The sequence below is a fragment of the Leptonychotes weddellii genome, chromosome 7 (genome assembly GCF_054177405.1).
Source record: "Leptonychotes weddellii isolate Sample4059 chromosome 7, ASM5417740v2, whole genome shotgun sequence".
NCBI lineage: Eukaryota > Metazoa > Chordata > Mammalia > Carnivora > Phocidae > Leptonychotes > Leptonychotes weddellii.
In genome coordinates, this window is record NC_138375.1 from 66,460,607 (window position 1) to 66,479,945 (window position 19,339).

Sequence of the window (19,339 nt, forward strand, 5' to 3'; positions counted from 1 at the left end):
AGCATTTAAGACATCATGCACATTTCTCCATGCTTTCTTACAACTCCACCATCATTATGAAAATAATATCCCAGACAAGCCAACCAGGTAGTCCAAAAAGGAGAAGAGACATGAGAAGCAGAGCAACCATAGCCTACCAATCAGATTTCCCAAGAGAAGAGCTTTGTAACCAAACCCAGTCTACAACAGACAAAATCTAGCAGGCTTGCAGATATGTAAGAATAAATGCTTTTATTGTGGCTATGTAAGAATAAATACTTTTACTGCTGTACCCACAAATATTTTTTTAATGACATTGCTTTGACAAAGTTAACTGGAACAAAAAGCTAAATGCAGAAGACAGTAAGTTCATAGGTACATAGTCAAAGACAGAGACAAGCCAAAACAGAAGGGAAGTAAGATTCAAGAACTCCTGTCTTGATGGAGGTGGGGAGTGTCATTCCCCCCCTGATGTAATGGTCCAAAAAGAACACTTTTTTAATGGCTATTAAAGCATTTTCTACAAAGGTATTGTGAGGAAGTATTAAAATGTCCCTGATTATAGTGGCAGACACACATGGGGAAGGTTCTCAAAGAGTAATATTTGTATATGAATTTGTCCCTAGTACCATGGCAGAGGACATCCCTCCTGACTTCAAAACATCTCAGATTCATACCTTTTGTTGTTAAAACCTGGCTATGCCTTTGGGTTGAAATGAAGAATTACAAGAATTACTCAGTAATTTAATCCCAAAGGCTGTTTTTAATGTATTGTGCTCAAGTTAGTTGGCAAGCAATTTGGGGTTATACGTAAGTGGCAGTTTGCTCTATGAGAAGAGAGAAGAGCCTAGGAAAGACTCTACTGAAAAATCTCTGTTGCGGTCTCTTTATGGCTTCTCTCTCAGAAATGAGGTGATTCAGAAGTAAACAAGGTAAACCTTAAAAATAGGGAAACTCAACTCTGTATCAATTCTGTCCCTAATTAAATTGAAATGAAATGAACTTGCTATATCCTCTCTACCAGAATTAAGAGGAACTCCTCTATGGAGGAAAACAACATTATTCAGGATATCTTTAATTTTTCATGCACAATGTATGGCATGTACTAAAAAACAACCACATATTCTGGAAAATAAAATAGTGGAGAATTTCACTGGAATCAAAATAAAGTTAAAGAAAGTGAAAATAAAATTAAAAAGGTAAAAACTAAATAGAATGGCTTAACCTCCTACTGGACACAAATGAAGAGAAAATTACTAAATTTAAAGATAAATTACTATAAAGTACCCATATTGGGGTATGGAAAGAAAAAAATGGAAAATTGAGAAAGAAGTGTGGAAATATATGGAATATTATACAAATATGAATGTATGAGCAATGGGAATCCCAGAAGGAGAAAGAGATGAGGAAAAAACAATCTTTAAAGTGGTAAGAGTCAATAATTTTCCAAAGCTGATAGAAGTTACCAAGCCACATATTTACAAAGCCCTATTTACCCCTAAAGTGGATAAATAAAAGTAAACTAAAAGCAGCTCATTCCAAAGAAAAGATGCTAACAAATAGAAAATCCTAAAAGCAATTTGAGGAAAAGACCTACTACATTTAAAGAACCTGCAATAAGACTTATTGCCGATATCTTAACCAAACAACCGAAGCCAGAGAACTACAGAACAACACCTGTAGATTGCTGAAAGTAGCTGCTGGAGTGAATGCCGTGGTACACTGTCCAGAGGGATGACCTATCCAAGCTTATAGTACCTTACCAGGAACAGTCCATATCCAGTAACTGGTTGGCATGAGTTAGTAAATATTCATTTCACTTGCTTCGATTAGGGATGACTATAATCACCATGTGAGAACTAGATTCCCTGTTGGATTTACTGAGGCAGTTCTTAGAACTGTAAAGCAGTTGAGCTTTTTCTCTTTTTGCCAGTCTTTTTAAATTTGCTCCTTCTCAAGTGTTCTTCCTGAGAACACTCCCTGGCAAACATCTTAAAAGCAAATTACTTTCAGGAGTATACAACCTTCCCTTTCAGAGGACGTAACTGCCAAACTAGAATTCAGAAGTGAAGGTGATATAAAGATATTTATGCTTTTTTCCTCTACCAATTTGTCATTAGCAGTATCTCAGTTAAAAAAATTTTTTTGGAAGAAGAAAAATGATTTCCAATAACATAACAATAATGTAAATAAGAATAAAGAGCACTGGAAAGTGTATATAGGTAAATCTAAATGGGTCTTAAGTTTATACAGTATACTTCTATGTATAGTAAAAATGACAACAGTATACAAAAAGGGGTAAATATAGTTAAAATGTTTTAATATGTTAATATTTTCTATTAGCTGTTAAAAGTACTAATGTATATTCATCTATAAAAATTCAAATATGCTTATTGTAGATTTTAGGGTATATATTAAAATAATAATAAAATAATGTAAAACTAATGAAGGTAAATGTAATAATGAAAAACATTGGATTATTTAAAAAGAAGACAAAATAGAACAAAAGTAATAGATAACAGTTGGATAAAATAGGAAACAGAGTGTAAGGTAGTGGTTGTTATAAACCCAAGTATCAGTAATTAATTTAAATGTAAATGAGTTAAATATTCCAACTGCAAGACAAAGCTTTTTCAGGCTGGATTGAAAGACAGTTTTTTTTCTTTAAATTTTATATGTTGCTTATAAAAGAAACATCTGAAATATAGGGACCAAGAACTGTTGGGAATAGATACATCATACAAACTCTAAAAAGGAAGCTGGTGTAAATGCACTCAAATCAGAGAAGATAAATTTTAATGCAAGAAATAAAGAAGGATATACTTAATGATAAATGGGTAATCATCTGGAAGTATCTTAACAAGTATGTATGTGTCTAATAATATAGCTTCAAAATATAAAAAGCAGAAATTGACAGAACTAAAAAAGAGATTAGAGAGACTTAATGCATAATCATGAAAGGAGAAAGTGCAAACTCTCTTGTACTCAGGGGATCTGGATTTAGTAATCTGGCAGAAACGTAGGCATGAATATGTTAAAAGCTTGATAGGTGATTCTGTATGTGTCCCTTCCTTTTTTAATACCTACCATAGAATTACCACCAGGGAGGAATCACTGGAGTAAAAAAGCTTATTAGTTATTAAGTGATAACAAAATGCCTTAGTCTCCTATCTCTTAGCCTCACAAAGAATTGAAAAACTAAGGTTCCACCCCATCTGCCTCATACCCATCTTTTCTATCAGTATCTTTTTCACAGATAATAGCAGTGGAAAATAGTCGGAGGATAACTTCTGGACAACTTGGAAACTGAAGTAGGATTGAATATAGGAATATAATTCTGTTACTGGATGCTTTTCACTTTTAAAGATTTACTGAGGTAAATGAGTTAGTGTCATATATTGGGTTATTAAATGTAGTATAAAAGAATTTCCTTGTAGAAAAGTAAGAGTGGGGAAATTGTGAGCAAGAAGGATTTTCTAATACTATCAATCTTTACAGAATTGTAAGCATTGAAAATTGTGTGTTTTCCTTTTGTAGGATCAAAGAACCTCATCAGGGGACACCATTCTTTCTTTTTACTCTGATAATAACTGAACTCAAATCTCAAATTCATTGTCAGATTGTCTATAATTCCATCTTTGTTACATCATATGATGTATTTATTTTATAGCCATAGAGATAATGTAGCTTATTAATATTACTTTGGTTATCAAAGTTAAACTTTCAAACTAACTTGATTTCTTATGTAATGAAACATACTGGGTAAGTATCTCTGTCTCCCCAAGCAAGGGAAGTTGCTTTGTTTCCCTACCCGCCCAATTATATGTTCATGGACATTTAAAAAATGGTACCTTCTGTAAATAACAGTTAATCTATTCGCTGATAGCTAGATGGTCTTATATATTTAAATACGTTAGCGTGCATCTATTCTTTTAATTTAAAATCAGTTCTTTGACTCAAGAGAAATTTATACAGGAAGTTAGGTGCTGGCATTGTACAATGAAACTGTGTAAGAAGAATACAGCAATATGGTAGTAGGAATTATGAGCAAACATCTTTCTATTTATTTGACAGATAGATACATAGCGAGAGAGGGAGCACAAGCAGGGTGAGTGGGAGAGGGAGAAGCACGTTTCCTGCCGAGCAGGGAGCCGGATGCGGGGCTCAATCCCAGGACCCCGGGATCATGACCTGAGCCGAAGGCAGACGCTTAACTACTGAGCCACCCAGACGCCCTGAGCAAACATCTTTCTAAACTTCAAAAACTTATGATTTATTTTTACTTCTCTAATTTTCAAATATATACCCATAATATTTTCTAGGTGACTAATAATTGCCTAAAGTGACAAGCTTATATTTCTGAGAAATTTCCCAGGAACGGAAGGCAATAGAATTGTGTCTATACACGTTGTCATAGCAATAAGAACGAAATATATGATAGACTGTATGGAATTTGACTATACAAGTATTCAGAGGAAGACATAATCTTCAGTAGTAGGGTGGGCAAAAGCCACTACAAATGATTTTAGTCTGATGCTTAGCAAAACCAATTATTTTTCTGGATGCCAAGGATTAACAAAAATTTATCTTGTAAACTCCTTTACCCACACACACTGCCACAATTTAGCATCCATGTGTGAGTAAAGCATGGGCTATGTGAATGGAGGTATTATCCAAGCATAACATGCAGTATAATTGTGGATTTAGCTTTTCAATTGAATTGCTTTAAGCAATGTTAAAAAAAGATATTATTCTCTAACAAAGGAGTAATTTGCATTAGCAATACGTTTGGTTTTTGGTGTTTCTATGATTTTTACAGGTTTATTTCATTTAATAGAGATTCATGCAATTATGAAAATGTTATTTTTCAAGTACTTATCAGTACCAGACAGTATGGCTAGTTTCAGCCTAGGGCAATTATCAGCTAATTTGGCATCTATCTAGTAGATTGGTTCCCAAATCACAAGGCTTTTCAGACTAAATAGCATTTATTTTGTGAGTTGTTCACAAGTGCTCATCTGCATGTATGAAATTTCGCCTCTGATTCTGGTTTCTGAATGTGCATGCTAAGCAAAATTGCAGGGTTGAATCTATTTAATATGTTTCAGAGTCTGACTAATTTATTGTCTTCTGAAGTCATTTTTAAAGTTTTTAACACCCTCAGTTAGGACTTAATTATTTTAGTAATGATTCAGATCACGGACTGACACTGACACTGTGCCTCAGTTGGGAAGCCTGCATCATGAATGGAAGTGTAGGGAGATTCTGTAAGAAATTCTAGTTCATTTACTACACAAACTTACATGTAAGAAAACGAAGAAAAAAACACAACAACCAAACATACAGTTCATTTTCACAGTTAGGAAAATTACATCTAGTTTAGCTGTCATACTTAATATGACATACCAAGTCTTCTAGGGCAGAGTACTCTAAAAACAGATATACCACGTATGCATTTCTTACATACGATACTTCTCAAATTGTGAGTTTAACAACTTAATTCACTTTTAAGGCTCTCTCTCTTTATATTTTGTCTTTAGCATACCTTGGCAAAGCACATTAATAATTTATAATAATCTGAACAAAATCTAATACTTGTTGCCTTTAATTTTAATACAGAATTTGATATGTGTATGTGTTTCTATAGGTCTCAATATTAATGAAAAATAAATTTGGAGATGTTTTTATTGGTTTTCTAGTTTTTATTTAACATAAGTTGTATAACCTGTAACAGTGCTTTCTTTATGTCAGTTTTACCCAAAACAGTGAACACGTTACTCAAGCAATGTTGCTACCTTCATATATTGTGCATGTATGTTATATACACTAATACAGTTTTTACAAAATATAGTTTTCATACTTTTATTTTCCGAAAAGTCAGAATGATTATGTGATGTATTTTTAATCTTAACACAATAAAGCAACACAAAAATTCTCTTGCTTTATCAGTAATCATGAGAAAAGATTACTTTGAATTAGGTTCACTCTTTTTATTCAGATTTTTTTATTCTTTTTTTTAAATTTTATTTTATTATGTTATGTTAACCACCATACGTTACATCATTAGTTTTAGATGTAGTGTTCCATGATTCATTGTTTGCGTATAACACCCCGTGCTCCATTCAATACATGCCCTCTTTAGGACCCATCACCAGGCTAACCCATCCTTCCACCCCCTCCCCTCTAGAACCCTCAGTTTGTTTCTCAGAGTCCATCGTCTCTCATGGTTCGTCTCCCGCTCTGATTTCCCCCCCTTCATTTTTCCCTTCCTACTATCTTTTTTTTTTTCAGTTTTTTTTTTTTTTAAGATTTTTTTAATTTATTTATCTGAGAGAGAGAATGGGAGACAGAGAGCATGAGAGGGGGAGGGCCAGAGGGAGAAGCAGACTCCCCGCCGAGCAGGGAGCCCGATGCGGGACTCGATCCGGGGACTCCAGGATCATGACCTGAGCCGAAGGCAGTCGCCTAACCAACTGAGCCACCCAGGCGCCCCTCAGTTTTTTTTTTTTTTAATAGATTTAAGGTGACTCATTCATTAACTTCTGCTTATTGACCCCTCTGGTCAAAAGTGAGTATTTTTAGAGCATCAACAAGGGAATACAGATACTTGGTCTATTATAGTGGAGCTTAATAGAACTAACTTAACTGATTTGGAATCTAACCATTTGCTGCGGCATTATTAGCGCTAGGCTCCAACAGTATTAATCCATAAACTAACAGTTGTGTGAAAAGTTTGTTTTGATTTTTGGCACACAATGAGATTGCAAGCATTTCCTTGCTGAATCCAACTGAACTGATAATCTGCTGGTACACACAAGCAGTCGTTCTGGTTGTTGAGTTGTTTATATAGTCGGCATCGTTTCAGATTGCGGGGCTCCTCTACTGTAGTGATTGTAGATCTGCTATTCATGCAGTCTGACATTCTCATTAAAAAGTTTTTCCCAAGAAAGTATTTCAATTGACATTTGTTTCAAGGTTATTACTCTTAGGTCTTGGACTATCTTGAAGAATATGTTGTATACCGTACAATGTCTGAGTGATTCATTCTTGTACTCCTTGATTTATGAAACTCCTAATGAGCAGCTATTACACTGGACACTGGACTTGCAGACTAGTGGAGGAGAGAGGCATAAGTCAGTTTATTAAATGCAAATATATATGATAATAAGATATACACAGTGCTCTTTTAGCCTGTTATGGGGTTTTTTTCGGTACTAATGTAACCACAGATTTTGAGTGAACTACTGCATTTTCAAGGTTACATAATTCCTTTGCAGTTAATGATTTCCATAAGTTTACTGCCTGTTTTGTGAAGTATCTCTTCCTTTTACTGGTATTATATTTACTTTTCATTATTTTAAACAGGTTCACCCACAGTTCAAGGTTTAAGTAATTTATTGTATCTATTCAATAATTCTTTTCTCGGTATAATAACAATAATAATTCTAGTTTATTTCAATGCATTATTGTTAACTGCTTGTTTTGAAGTTGATTTGTTTCATTCTCTTGTATTTATGGGCTAACTCAAGTTCTTCTTAAGTTTATTACTATTCATCTGGTATCGCACTGACGCAAAGACCTAAGGGTCATCAGCAACTTCAAAATTTCATCTGTGCAGTTCTTTTTTTTTTTTAAAGATTTTATTTTATTTATTTGAGAGGGAGAGAGACCACGAGAGAGGGAACACAAGCAGGGGGAGTGAGAGAGGGAGAAGCAGGCTTCCCGCCAAGCAGGGAGCCTGATGCGGGGCTCGATCCCAGGACCCTGGGATCATGACCTGAGCCAAAGGCAGACGCTTAGTGACTGAGCCACCCAGGCACCCCTGTGCAGTTCTTTTTCAGTGTCATGTATATACACTTATTTGTGTGAATGTGCATATCTTATTCAATTGTATAATCTTCCCCAGGGAAAAAAAACACCAACTTTATGTTTGGGAAGTTTCTTATGCATAAGACCTTTGCTTTATTATTATTATTATTATTATTATTATTATTATTATGCTCTGTTATGCTGGTCTTCATAATAATTCCCCCTCCATTCCCCCACCTCACCCGCCTCAGCCTGGTGCTTTAATTGTTATTAAACTAATTAAGCTTGCTGTAGAAGTTTTTCTCCATATATCTAGTCCTCCTGAGCCTAATAGATTAGTTAGTCATATTTCCCTTTCCAGAAGCCAACTTTCCTTCAGATGTGCAGACCAGTACTATAACATATGGATGGCTTATCTAAAACAGTCTCTCTGTGTCACTTAAAGTATACAAATTCAATGGACAGCTAATACTCAAAGGCCTAATACATGAAAGGAATTATGGAAGCTGGTGCTGAATCACAAAAGGGGCACCAATAAATTGTTATTGGGTTTTGGAAGATTAAAAAATTGTAATTTTTCCCTAGGGGGAACTGATAGGAAAAATTAAATTAGAAAGCACTATTAACAATGGATTTTGAAGGTTGACTGTTTGGCATGAGAGTGCCTCAAAGTCCAGGTAAAAGAGAATGCCACAAACAAAGACTGAGGCAGACATACAGAGTAGGGCTTTCAGGTATGAGGAAAATTCATTTGGCTGGAGTATTGATTAAGATCAAATTTTCCATTGAAAACCAGCTAGAAGGTTAGTTTGGGGCATATTGTAGAAAACCTTTTATGTAAGGCTGGCAAGATTTTAATTTTTTATCTGGTTGATTGGAAGCCAATTCAAATTTTGAATCACATTAATAAAACATTATACAATGATATGTATTTTGTAAGTTTATATTAAAAATATGATTTCATAAAATGAGATAAAATACCAATTATTTAATACATAATTACATGTATGAAGTCATATCTAAATAAACATGAAGCAGTATTCTGAGACAAAACAAATGTCAGAAGTAACAAGTATGTATGTGCATGGCCAAGAATTAATAGCAAAAGAAAAAAATGAATTGTCATAAGATATTATGCACAAAACCAGGAAAACAGCAGCTGTTTGACCATTTTATACAATGTGGTGAGGAACCACAGAGCACAGGGGAACAATAGACAATTCTAAATATGTAAGAGATAAAAAGAAAGATAGATGTCAGAGATTTCATGAAATAGATTTTGATGTGTTAAACAATAGTGACTGTAGTTAGGTTTTTGAAGGTGTAACAGGAGACTGAACTTCATTTCTCATTTTGACTTGCTGATTGGGTGAATTCAAGTAGTTCTGACTTAGAATGAAGACTGCAGGTTGAAAACCTTCCAAGCTGTCTGTGGCTTCCTGGCTCTGGATTCACTCAGAAATAATAATGTGGACTATTTCATTGTAAGAGAAAATAAAATGGAAGGAGATAGAAAGATGGTACCAAGATAATAAGAGCTTCTTCATTATTCACTGAAGTTTGTAGTAATTATGCTTGAAGAGAGATGCTTTTATACTACAAACTCACCTTTCTTGGCAAAGCCCTGTTCTTTTCTTGGATCTAAGGCACTTAGACTAACAGAGATGAATGTACTCCCATTTTGAAACTTCACTGATGGGCATTCTGCTTAGAAATTTTATAGTCTGACAAATCTCACTTCTTAAAATCTGATTTATTTTACCATATATCATTTTATTTTATCTCCATTTGACAGAAGATTTTTTTTACATGTTCATTCTATAATTGGTATATGGCCCAAATAAGTTTTATGAAAAAATAATAGACAGGATCTTCAGAGTTTTTAATTAGTCAAGTCAATTTTCTCTTCTTCTTAAGCCAAGGGCATCATTATTAGAAAGTGCCTAATGTGATACAGGATTTCAAAAGCAGCGCAATCGATGGCTTTTCCATTGTCAGGGAATAATAGGGCTGAAGCTTAATTACATTTCAAAAATGAACAGCAAAAAAATATCTCAAGGTACAGTAGCCTTTTATCACCGGTTTTCTGAGGTCAAAATTTATAAAAGTAGAGATAAAAATCGGTCAATTTTCTCTGAATGTTTAGTGTATATTGTAGACTCGTCAGTCCTTTGCTGTGAAGGGCTATATAATGCTGTGATAGTTCAATGCTGTGAAGTCATTATGACTTCAAATAGGTAGATATTATTTGATTTTAAATAACATTTTTTGTGTCCCTTTATACTCATAGAAAGCTTAATTCACCTAAAATGCTTTTACCATAGTGCTTTCAGCATTGCACTTTGTTACATTCCTTTTACTGCAGAAAAACTTGAAACAATGTACTATAAAATCTCCTATGTGCACTAAACTGGATTCAAGCACCATAAAAAAAAAAAAAAGTTACACTTGGCCAAAATTCCCTGTTTAAGATAATTTCCTAAATTAATGTAATTGAAAGCTGTAGTGATAAGCTGTTGCCTTTTATTATTTGTAGTATTACTACTAGTAAAATCCTATGTAGAAATCCCTTAATTATTTAAACACACTCACCAAAATACCTCATGTGCTGTATGTATTACAGATTTTAGAGACAGTGTAGTTACTCCTCTTGTTTAGATAAGGAAATTGAGGCTAACAATATTAAATGCCTTGCCCAAGTTTATACAACATGATAAGTAAGCATGTGTCTTTGTGTGTGTTTAATAGGAGAGATGAGAGGGCCTCTCGCCTGGGTGGCTCAGTCGTTACCCGTCTGCCTTCGGCTCGGGTCGTGATCCCAGGGTCCTGGGATCGAGCCCCGCATCGGGCTCCCTGCTCAGCAGGAAGCCTGCTTCTCCCTCCCCCACTCCCCCTGCTTGTGTTCCCTCTCTCGCTGCGTCTCTCTGTCAAATAAATAAAAAGAAAATCTTTAAAAAAAAAAATAGGAGACATGAGAGAAAGACTTCCTTAAGACTTGAACTGAGTCCTGTGATATTTGCCTGTGAACATTTCAATCCAAATAGAAATCACTGACACTTGGGGGAAATGAGAAAACAAATGGAGAATCTGTCTCTGATCTGAACGGAGAGCCCTGGTTAGAATTTTCTGTATAGAACCAAGAGAAACCTATCTGCTAAGTAGCTCTGTAGCAGTAGCTGATTCTTCCAAATGGTGGTGTTTTTCGAGATGTGGAGATAAACCAGGAGTCTGCATGTCTGCTTTACTGCAAAGATTTAATTTAATTTATATATATGTTATATAAAAGCTTTATATATATATAAAAGCATTTGAGTGAGCGTCAGACTCTACTTGCCTTGCAACCCCAAAGTACTTTCTCTTCCCCCGTTGTTTCCTTCTGACCCTTGTCAATTTGTGTAGCTTCTCTAGAAAAACAGGCCTCAGGCAGCCTCTTCCTTTCATTACTAGAATCATAAAGTAACATCTCAAAAGTGGATTATACTTTTCCAAAGGAAAGCTGTTACAATTAGAATAATTTTCCTAAAGATTTTGATAAAATACCATAAAAGAAATGATACATGTTCATAATATTGGTAAATGTTAATGATTCAAGTTCAGAAAAATAGACATATATACACATTAGGCATATATATATATGAATCCAAAATAAAATTAAATATTTAAAATTGCTTATTTATTTTTTAAATGTGTTTTTTAAAAATTGTCCTACTAATACAATTATTTGAAAATTAAGTACACAAAATTCAGAGAACCAAGCAAAACATCTGCATAAAAATTGCCATCCTTATCATATGTTTATGAAAAAGGCTTGTTGCAGGAAACAAGAATCATAAGATGCAACAATAAAGTTTTGAGTCTCATGTTGCCCTTTAAAATACTAAATGCTAAAAGTATCCTTCATCTTACGTGGTAACATGTGTGAGCCTCTTGATTCTTATACTTGCTCTAAGATAATTTAAATTTCTCTGGCCACTTTAAGAGGCAAAATTGTCCCAATTCAATAAAAATGCCTAGTCTGAGAAACAAAGTTGAGGGTTCTAGAGGGGAGGGGGCGTGGGGGGATGGGTTAGCCTGGTGATGGGTATTAAAGAGGGCACGTACTGAATATACACAAACAATGAATCATGGAACCCTACATCAAAAACTAATGATGTAATGTATGGTGAGTAACATAACATAATAAAGTGAAAAAAAAGAAAAAATGCCTAGTGTCATGTAATAATCAAAATTTGAAACTAATTTCACATTAAATTATCTTGTCTTTCCCAGATGAGGCTAATATTTGCTGAAATCTCTTTTGCAGAAACTTCTTGGTCACAATCACTTCACTTTCAAAGGTCAAAAGTCCTTCCACGGGTTCCATGTCCTGTTCCACAAGTCATACAGACTTGTCATCTCAGCAGAAAGCTGTGCAGCCATCTTCTAAATGAGCCTCTCCTTTTATGCTACCCCAAGTGCTTTAGCCAGTCTGTCCTCTTTTAGTTTGCTTAAATGTGTTCACACCTCAGAATACTGTGTCCATCAACTACAGCAGACATATAACAAGTTCCCATAGAAACGCCACTCAGGCAACTTCCTTCCACTCCCCCTGCAATCCACAAGACTTTCCAAACAAATTTTCCTCAAGACCCAAAGGCTTTCCAGTCTCTCAAAAATCCTATCCTTATATTCTCTTCCTGTTAATGAGTTCTTTAATAGGTTTACAACCACTTGGCATGAAATTTGTCATTGTGGACTCTATCACCACTCACTTTGGAATGTAGCAGCGTGTACTGCCTCCATGACTCAACTGAAATTGGATTGGAAGAATTCCAAGTTAAATTGTTATGTGCATGCATACAGCTAGAATTACAGGAACATTTTCTTTAAAATAGAGTGCAGCGTCTATTGAAATTTAAATAAAACATGTTTAAAAAGCATCATTTGAAAGTTAAAAAGGAAAAGAAATGTTATGCTTATACATTGATTCTGTGTATTTCCTGTAGTTTCAAGAACTTGTTTTTCAGCTCTTCCTTTTGTGAAATTTCTTCAAATATCACTTTTATTTTTTTATCTTCAGAAATCATGCTTTATTATTTTTATGACTTTGATTTTTTCAACTTTGAAAATTTTCAAATATAGAAAATCTAAACATACTGTGTTTGCATGCATGTGTCCTCTAGAGTCAAACATTGTTATTATTTTGCTTGATCTGTCATTCCCTTTATCCATCACTTTTTTCTGAACCATTTGAAAGTGTGTTGCAGGTCTGTACCAGACCCAGGTTTGGAACATTCCAGAACTTCTCATTCCCTCTTTCCCAGGCCTCAACTCTGACTGTGTTTCTTGACCAAAACAGCCTTGGCCAAGACTTACGCCGTTTTCACAGTTGTCAAGTTGTGGACACTGATGCTACTGTAGACCTAAGAGCCCCATGCCTCAGTGCCTGTGAGGAGAGCCTACTGTGCTTGCTCCCTGGCTGGATTGGACTGCAAAGCTTCTGGCTTCACCGTATCCTGCTTGGTGATCAGGTGATACAACCTGGAAATGAGGCAGAGAATTGGTTTTGATAATGAGACACAGGAGCAAGGAGGAAGAAGCAACTGATGAATTTATTTTCTTCTCCCCATTTTCCCCTCACAAACTATTTCAAGATGCAGTAGGTTTGTACAGTCTCTCTGGAGGTGGCCTGTGCAGCCAAACAACCAAGCGGTGAAACTGTGGCCAGTTCAGGAATGCAGCCCCTCCAATCGCTGCCCCTCTTTCCTTGCCTCACTTCTCCATTGTTCTTATGCCTGCTTCTCTGAAATCACATACCCCCTCCCCCCCGCCCATTCAGTGTTAGCACATAGGAATTTTTTCTCAGGCTCTGTTTTCTAGGGAATGGTATAATTGGTGCCAGGAATGGCACTAGAAAGTAGAACCTCAGGGATGGATTTTGAAGTTAGATTGTTTTCCATTCTGATGGCAGTAGAAATCACATTGCTGTTGGTGAAGGGATGGTAACAATCCCTGATATGCAGTGACATCATGATGGCACAGAGGTCAAAAACACATAGTGGGAGATCAGTGGCCGCTGCAAGTGGTCCAGTCTAATGCAATTATAACTACAAACATATGAGCATGGTTTGTTTCTGATGGCAGTCAGAGTCTGGAACAGACTGACAGATGAATGACAACTATGGTCAAGTTAAAGACAGATAGTGAAAGCCAGAGGGCTTTTATGGCAGCTTCAAAGGGTGCTCTCATCTTCCGGTAGTGTCCGCGCACACTGCACTGTTGGCACGCTCCTGCCCTCACAGAGATGGAGCAGCTGAACATGAGACAGCGAGTGCCTGTGGGCAAGAGCACCTGATGATGAGCTGGCTGTTACCAACTCAATTGAGTCACATGTTTTGCAGAAGTCGAAGAAGCAAACTCGGTTGAAAAATAAGAATGGTAAATGAGGTATCAGGTTCAAACCTTTCTAGATGGCATAAAAAAATTAGATGGGTCAGTGTTCTGGACTCCCCTGTCCCCTACTTACCTTGCTCCCTGAACACACACTGGCCTCTGAGGGCATTCTCTATGATCAGCTGCAGAGGAGGAAAGGAATTAGGCCTGGCTCACAAATGAATACATGTGATATACTGGTACTAGTCAGAGGTAGACTGAAGCTGTATCGCAGTTCCCCTCATGGATTGTCAGGAAGGGCAACCGTGAGAGAAAATTGTCCAGGGTGCAGAGCTGTGAGTGGCACACTTGATTGACCATTTATCAGGGAGAAAGAGGTGGCCTGAGGTAGAGATAAGGATTCCTCAGCTGTGGCAAATGATTGGGAAATTGGTGAAAAGTCTGGGAAAACAACACCAAAAGGATGGGAAGTGCCCTCTGGTAGATATATGTGTGTGGATGGACTCGGAATGGAGAATATTTGTACAGATATTTTTGCCTCACTTCAGTGACCTTCGGAGAGCATTTACTCAGGGAAAACTTTACAACTAGGTGGACAGGATGGCCTCTCCTGTAGATGTCCAACATCCTCCCTCCTTGATCAGTCAAGGAAAAGAGCATGCCCTGGCACCAATAGAGGCCTCTAGTAGCGGGATAGAGATAGTTGCTTCCACTGCTAAATATCCAAATTTCTAGCATCAGAAGCTGATTTTGCATCCTTGATATTTCTTAGCAAAGCCAGCTACTCATCTTGGGGCATGACAGTTACTTTGAACCCCTTCTACTCTGGAGGGGGCAGCAATGCATCTTTATTGAAGTCAGTATTCTACTCCAAATTTGGCCTTGCCTTCTCTGACTTTGAAACCTTGAGCATAACCACTGTTTGAGGGCTTAGAGAATGGTAGACATATCCGCATTGTATCCTACAGAGCATTGCTTCAGATCAAATGACTTGTTCATAGCAGAAGAGGGATAACAATTGACTTATGATCATGGAATTTGCTGATTTTACCATTTTATCCCCAAACCCAGAATCTACTGGACTGAAAAAGTAGTGAAAAAGCCTGTTTGTGGTAAAGCTAAGGTGCCAATCTCTGGCAATGCCTTGTGCATTTGGAGTATAGTCTTACAGGATATATATGCTCTTGATCAATAACAAATACATAGTGATGTGTCCTTAAGAGAAAGAATACACTAGCTTAAGAATCAAGAAGTAGAAATAGAATATTCCTTTTTATCATCACTGCCTTCACTTAGCACTTCTGCTCCTTGAAAAGTAGGCTCTGCTGGGTTAGAAGTTCTGGTTCGGTTCAGAGGTAGAAAAGTGTGCTTCTGCCAAACACACAGTGAGAATTCCACTAATTGGAAACTTTCACCACTAACTGACCACTTAAAAATTTTTCATCTTATTGAATTATCAGACAATGACAAGAGTACAAATACTGCCTGGGGAAATCAATCTTGATTAGCCTGAAAAGCTGGTTGTCACTGAAAAGTCCATCAGGAAAGAGTATACCTAAGGTCCAATGGATTTACTTGGAATATGGTCAATGATGAATCTAAATGGGAAATTACAAAGACTGGGGATCAACAGAGATGAGGTAATTACAGAAACTCTGGCGGAACACCTTACCAGGTAAGCAACCCAGGATATCTGAATTTGTTGATGAAAATCTAGAATGAGACAAATATAGATGGGGCAATATTTTATTGAGGGCAGGGTAGAAAGCATGAGAGGAAAGTGAGGCAGGGAGGACAAGCAAATTCAAGGGAGTGAAATAGATATTTGAGACATAGCTTTGCAGAAAACTAAAGCTGGTTGATCTGTCTTAGGGTGTCTCCAGAAAGACTGTATGAAGCTACAATCCATGTAGGTGAGATGGCAAGCTAATTTATCCATTAGTTCTTCCCATCTTATTGGCTTATTGGTCGCTGTCCACCCAGCAGAAAGTTAACTCTCTTTATCAGGTTATGTCTCTTGGATCCACCAGAGAGCCTCTGGTAAAATGAAATTCTCTAAAGGTACAGTCCAGCCAGGGCCTGGTCATGGGTTTCACCTGTCAGTAGATTATAAACATGGGACTTTTTAGTCTGTGATAGAAGTAATGTCAGCAGTATAGACTGGTACTTTAATTTCATTACAATAGTCACAAAACTTGTAAGCTCAACTCTGGCCAGGAAGCAAGGCAGGCAGCCAGGCTGGGGATGGGGATAGTGGGAGAAACCAAGTAGATTTGGAGTGCTACAAAATTTGGGCATTGTATGGCTCACTGGTTGTGTCACTGAGAGCCTCTCACATCATTTTACAACATCCATCTCTCATGTGAGATCAAAATCCTCTCACTTCTTTGAGAATGGAGATGCATATCCAATCTCTCAAAGTAAGGAGTCATTACAATCTCTGAAAATTAGATTGGATAAGGAATGTTAGCAAGCCAAGTTATTATCCTCATGTTGCAGGTGGTTCTGGGTCAAAACTGATACTTTTATTTCCCATCTTCATCTGAATATTGGTTGTATACTGATATTAAAAATGAATAGCTAGGAAAGATATTCTAGGAGATATGAAGGGGTTCAAAGTACCCTGCCCTTAATAAAACATTACCCCATCTATATTTGTCTCAGCCCCTAGACAGCTGTTTTCTAGGGAACATGAGTTAAAAGAAGACATCATGATTCCTCAGCAGGCATCTCTAAAAAATAAGGACCTTCTTCTGCATAATCACAACACCAATATCGCAGCAAAGGAGATCTCTGACCTAAGTGCATATCTCCTAGACTATCTTTCCTAGCTATTCATTTTTAATATTAGTATACAAGCAATATTCACACACTGCATTTGTTTATTGTGCCTAGGAGGTTCTGTTAATCCAAAACAACCCTTCCCCTCTTATGGCATTGATTTTTGAAATATTCAGGCTAGTATTTTTGAATGCTTCCTCATGGTGACGTTTACTTTGTGCCTCTGTCTTCTTTTGAATAAGGCAAGCTTCCAAAGTAACAGAATATGTGGATCTTTATTCTGAGATAACAGTACATACACTAGCTTGCCTAATTTTCCACAAACCATTCAGTAAATTAGAGAGGAACTCCTTCATTTTTGCTCCTTGTTATTAGGCTCACTTTTAGAGATGTGACAGTTCTTTATAAGGTTATTATTCCTCCGGTATTCTGTCACATTTGTCACTATTGCCTTTTATAAAGGTCTTCAAATTTGGAGCATTTCTTAGTCTTTTGTGGAAAATTTACTGTCTTTTTCACAGTTCTAAATTCAGGCTGTGTTCTAGAAAATAGCTTTTTAAATTGTGCTCTATTTATTGGTTATTATTCTTTTTCTTTCTTTCAGATTGCAGAATCTAACTGAAAACTCTTTTGTATTGATAGATCAACTTATATTCTGTCCATTGTTGTGGATTAATACTTTAGTTGCATTTAATTTACTACCATCTAATGAGCTTTCAAAAAGGAAAGGTTAAAAATATCATTTATAAAAATGTGACCTGAAAGTTGTACTTATCACATCTGCTTGCATCATTTGGCACAAACTTAACCAATGGTCACACATAACTACAGTGGAGCCTGAGAAGGTCATTTTCCGACTGGAGAAGACTGTGTAAGAAAAGCCAAAATGTTCTATTGAAAGAAGGAAAAATGAATCATGGAATGATTAGTGCTCTTAGTAACACAGTTTTCCCTAAATTTCAGAGACCTTCAGAGCATGTTTAAGGATATTAAAAGGGGTTATATTTGTTACCTTCTCTAGTTTGTGGATGCCAGTTGTCCTAAACTAGGATCATTTTGTTTGTCCTCTCTGTTATATTTTTTCTAATTATCTAAATCATGTCATCTCTTACTTCTGACTTCACATTGAATATTTCAAAGTTTTTTTTTAATGCCAGTGCTATATGGAATGTTTGTGTTCTTCACAAAATCATATGTTAAATCCTAATGTCCAGTGTGATGGTATTAGGGAAATAGCAACTCTGTAATTCGGTCTAATATATTTCTTAATTCTCTAATTTGTTCCTTTGGGTTTTCATTATTTTTTTCTTAATCCAAACTCACCCTTTCATCTCATTCTGTTGTTTTATCATCTTACTTTGACCTCCAAGTTTAGTGAACTTACTTCTTTTTTTTTTAAGATTTTATTTATTTATTTGACAGAGAGAGCACAAGCAGGGGGAGCAGCAGACAGAGGGAGAGTGAGAAACAGACTCCCACTGACCAGGGAGCCCGATGTGGGGCTCGAGCCCAGGACCCTGGGATCATGACCTGAGCCAAAGGCAGACGCTTAACGACTGAGCCACCCAGGCACCCCTTTCTTATTAAGTTTCTCTTCAGTGTTTCATCTGTAGAAATTTACTTTTTTTCTCCATCATTGTATATTTTCTTTTGTAGTTGGTCTGTTTTCTAATTTTAAAACAGAAATTGCTTAATTTTGAAATTTATTTTTACCTTTAAAGATATTAACTCTTTTATTTGCATTATGCTACACATTTTCTTTTTAATATTTTCAAGATTAATATGGTAAGCTTTGTTCAGATCTTCAAATTACTCTGATGTAATGTGTGTATATCCCACATGATATGCTTCCCAGTGTAACTGAGAACTCCTTACTCCCTGAGTAACATTTTGTGTATTGGGTGTTGTGTTATGTATCATATGCCACTGTGAAGAAACAAGGTTAAAAAGAGGGGAAAAGATCAGCAGGTGTTGTGTGCAGTCCTTTCTAGCAGAGTTGAATAATGACGTAGTAGGCTGAATTATGGCCCTCCCAAATTCTCATTGGAGAGTTAGCAGAATTAGGTTGAAGTCCTAAGCCTGTTGCTCCGAATGTGGCTATATGTGGAGATAGGGTCCTTAAAAAAAAATTAGGTGAAAATGAATTCACTAGGGTGTGCCCTAATCCAAAATGACTATGGTCCTTATAAGAAGAGGAGATTACGACACAGACACACAGAGAGAAAAGACTATGTGAAGACAGAGAAGACGGCCATCTACAAAGCCAAAGAGAGAGGGCTTGGAAGAAACCAAACCCTGGGACACCTGCATCTCAGATTTCTAGCCTCCAGAATTGTAAGAAAAAATTCCATTGTTGAAGACACCAGGCTGTGGTACTTTGTTTTGGCAGCCCCAGCAA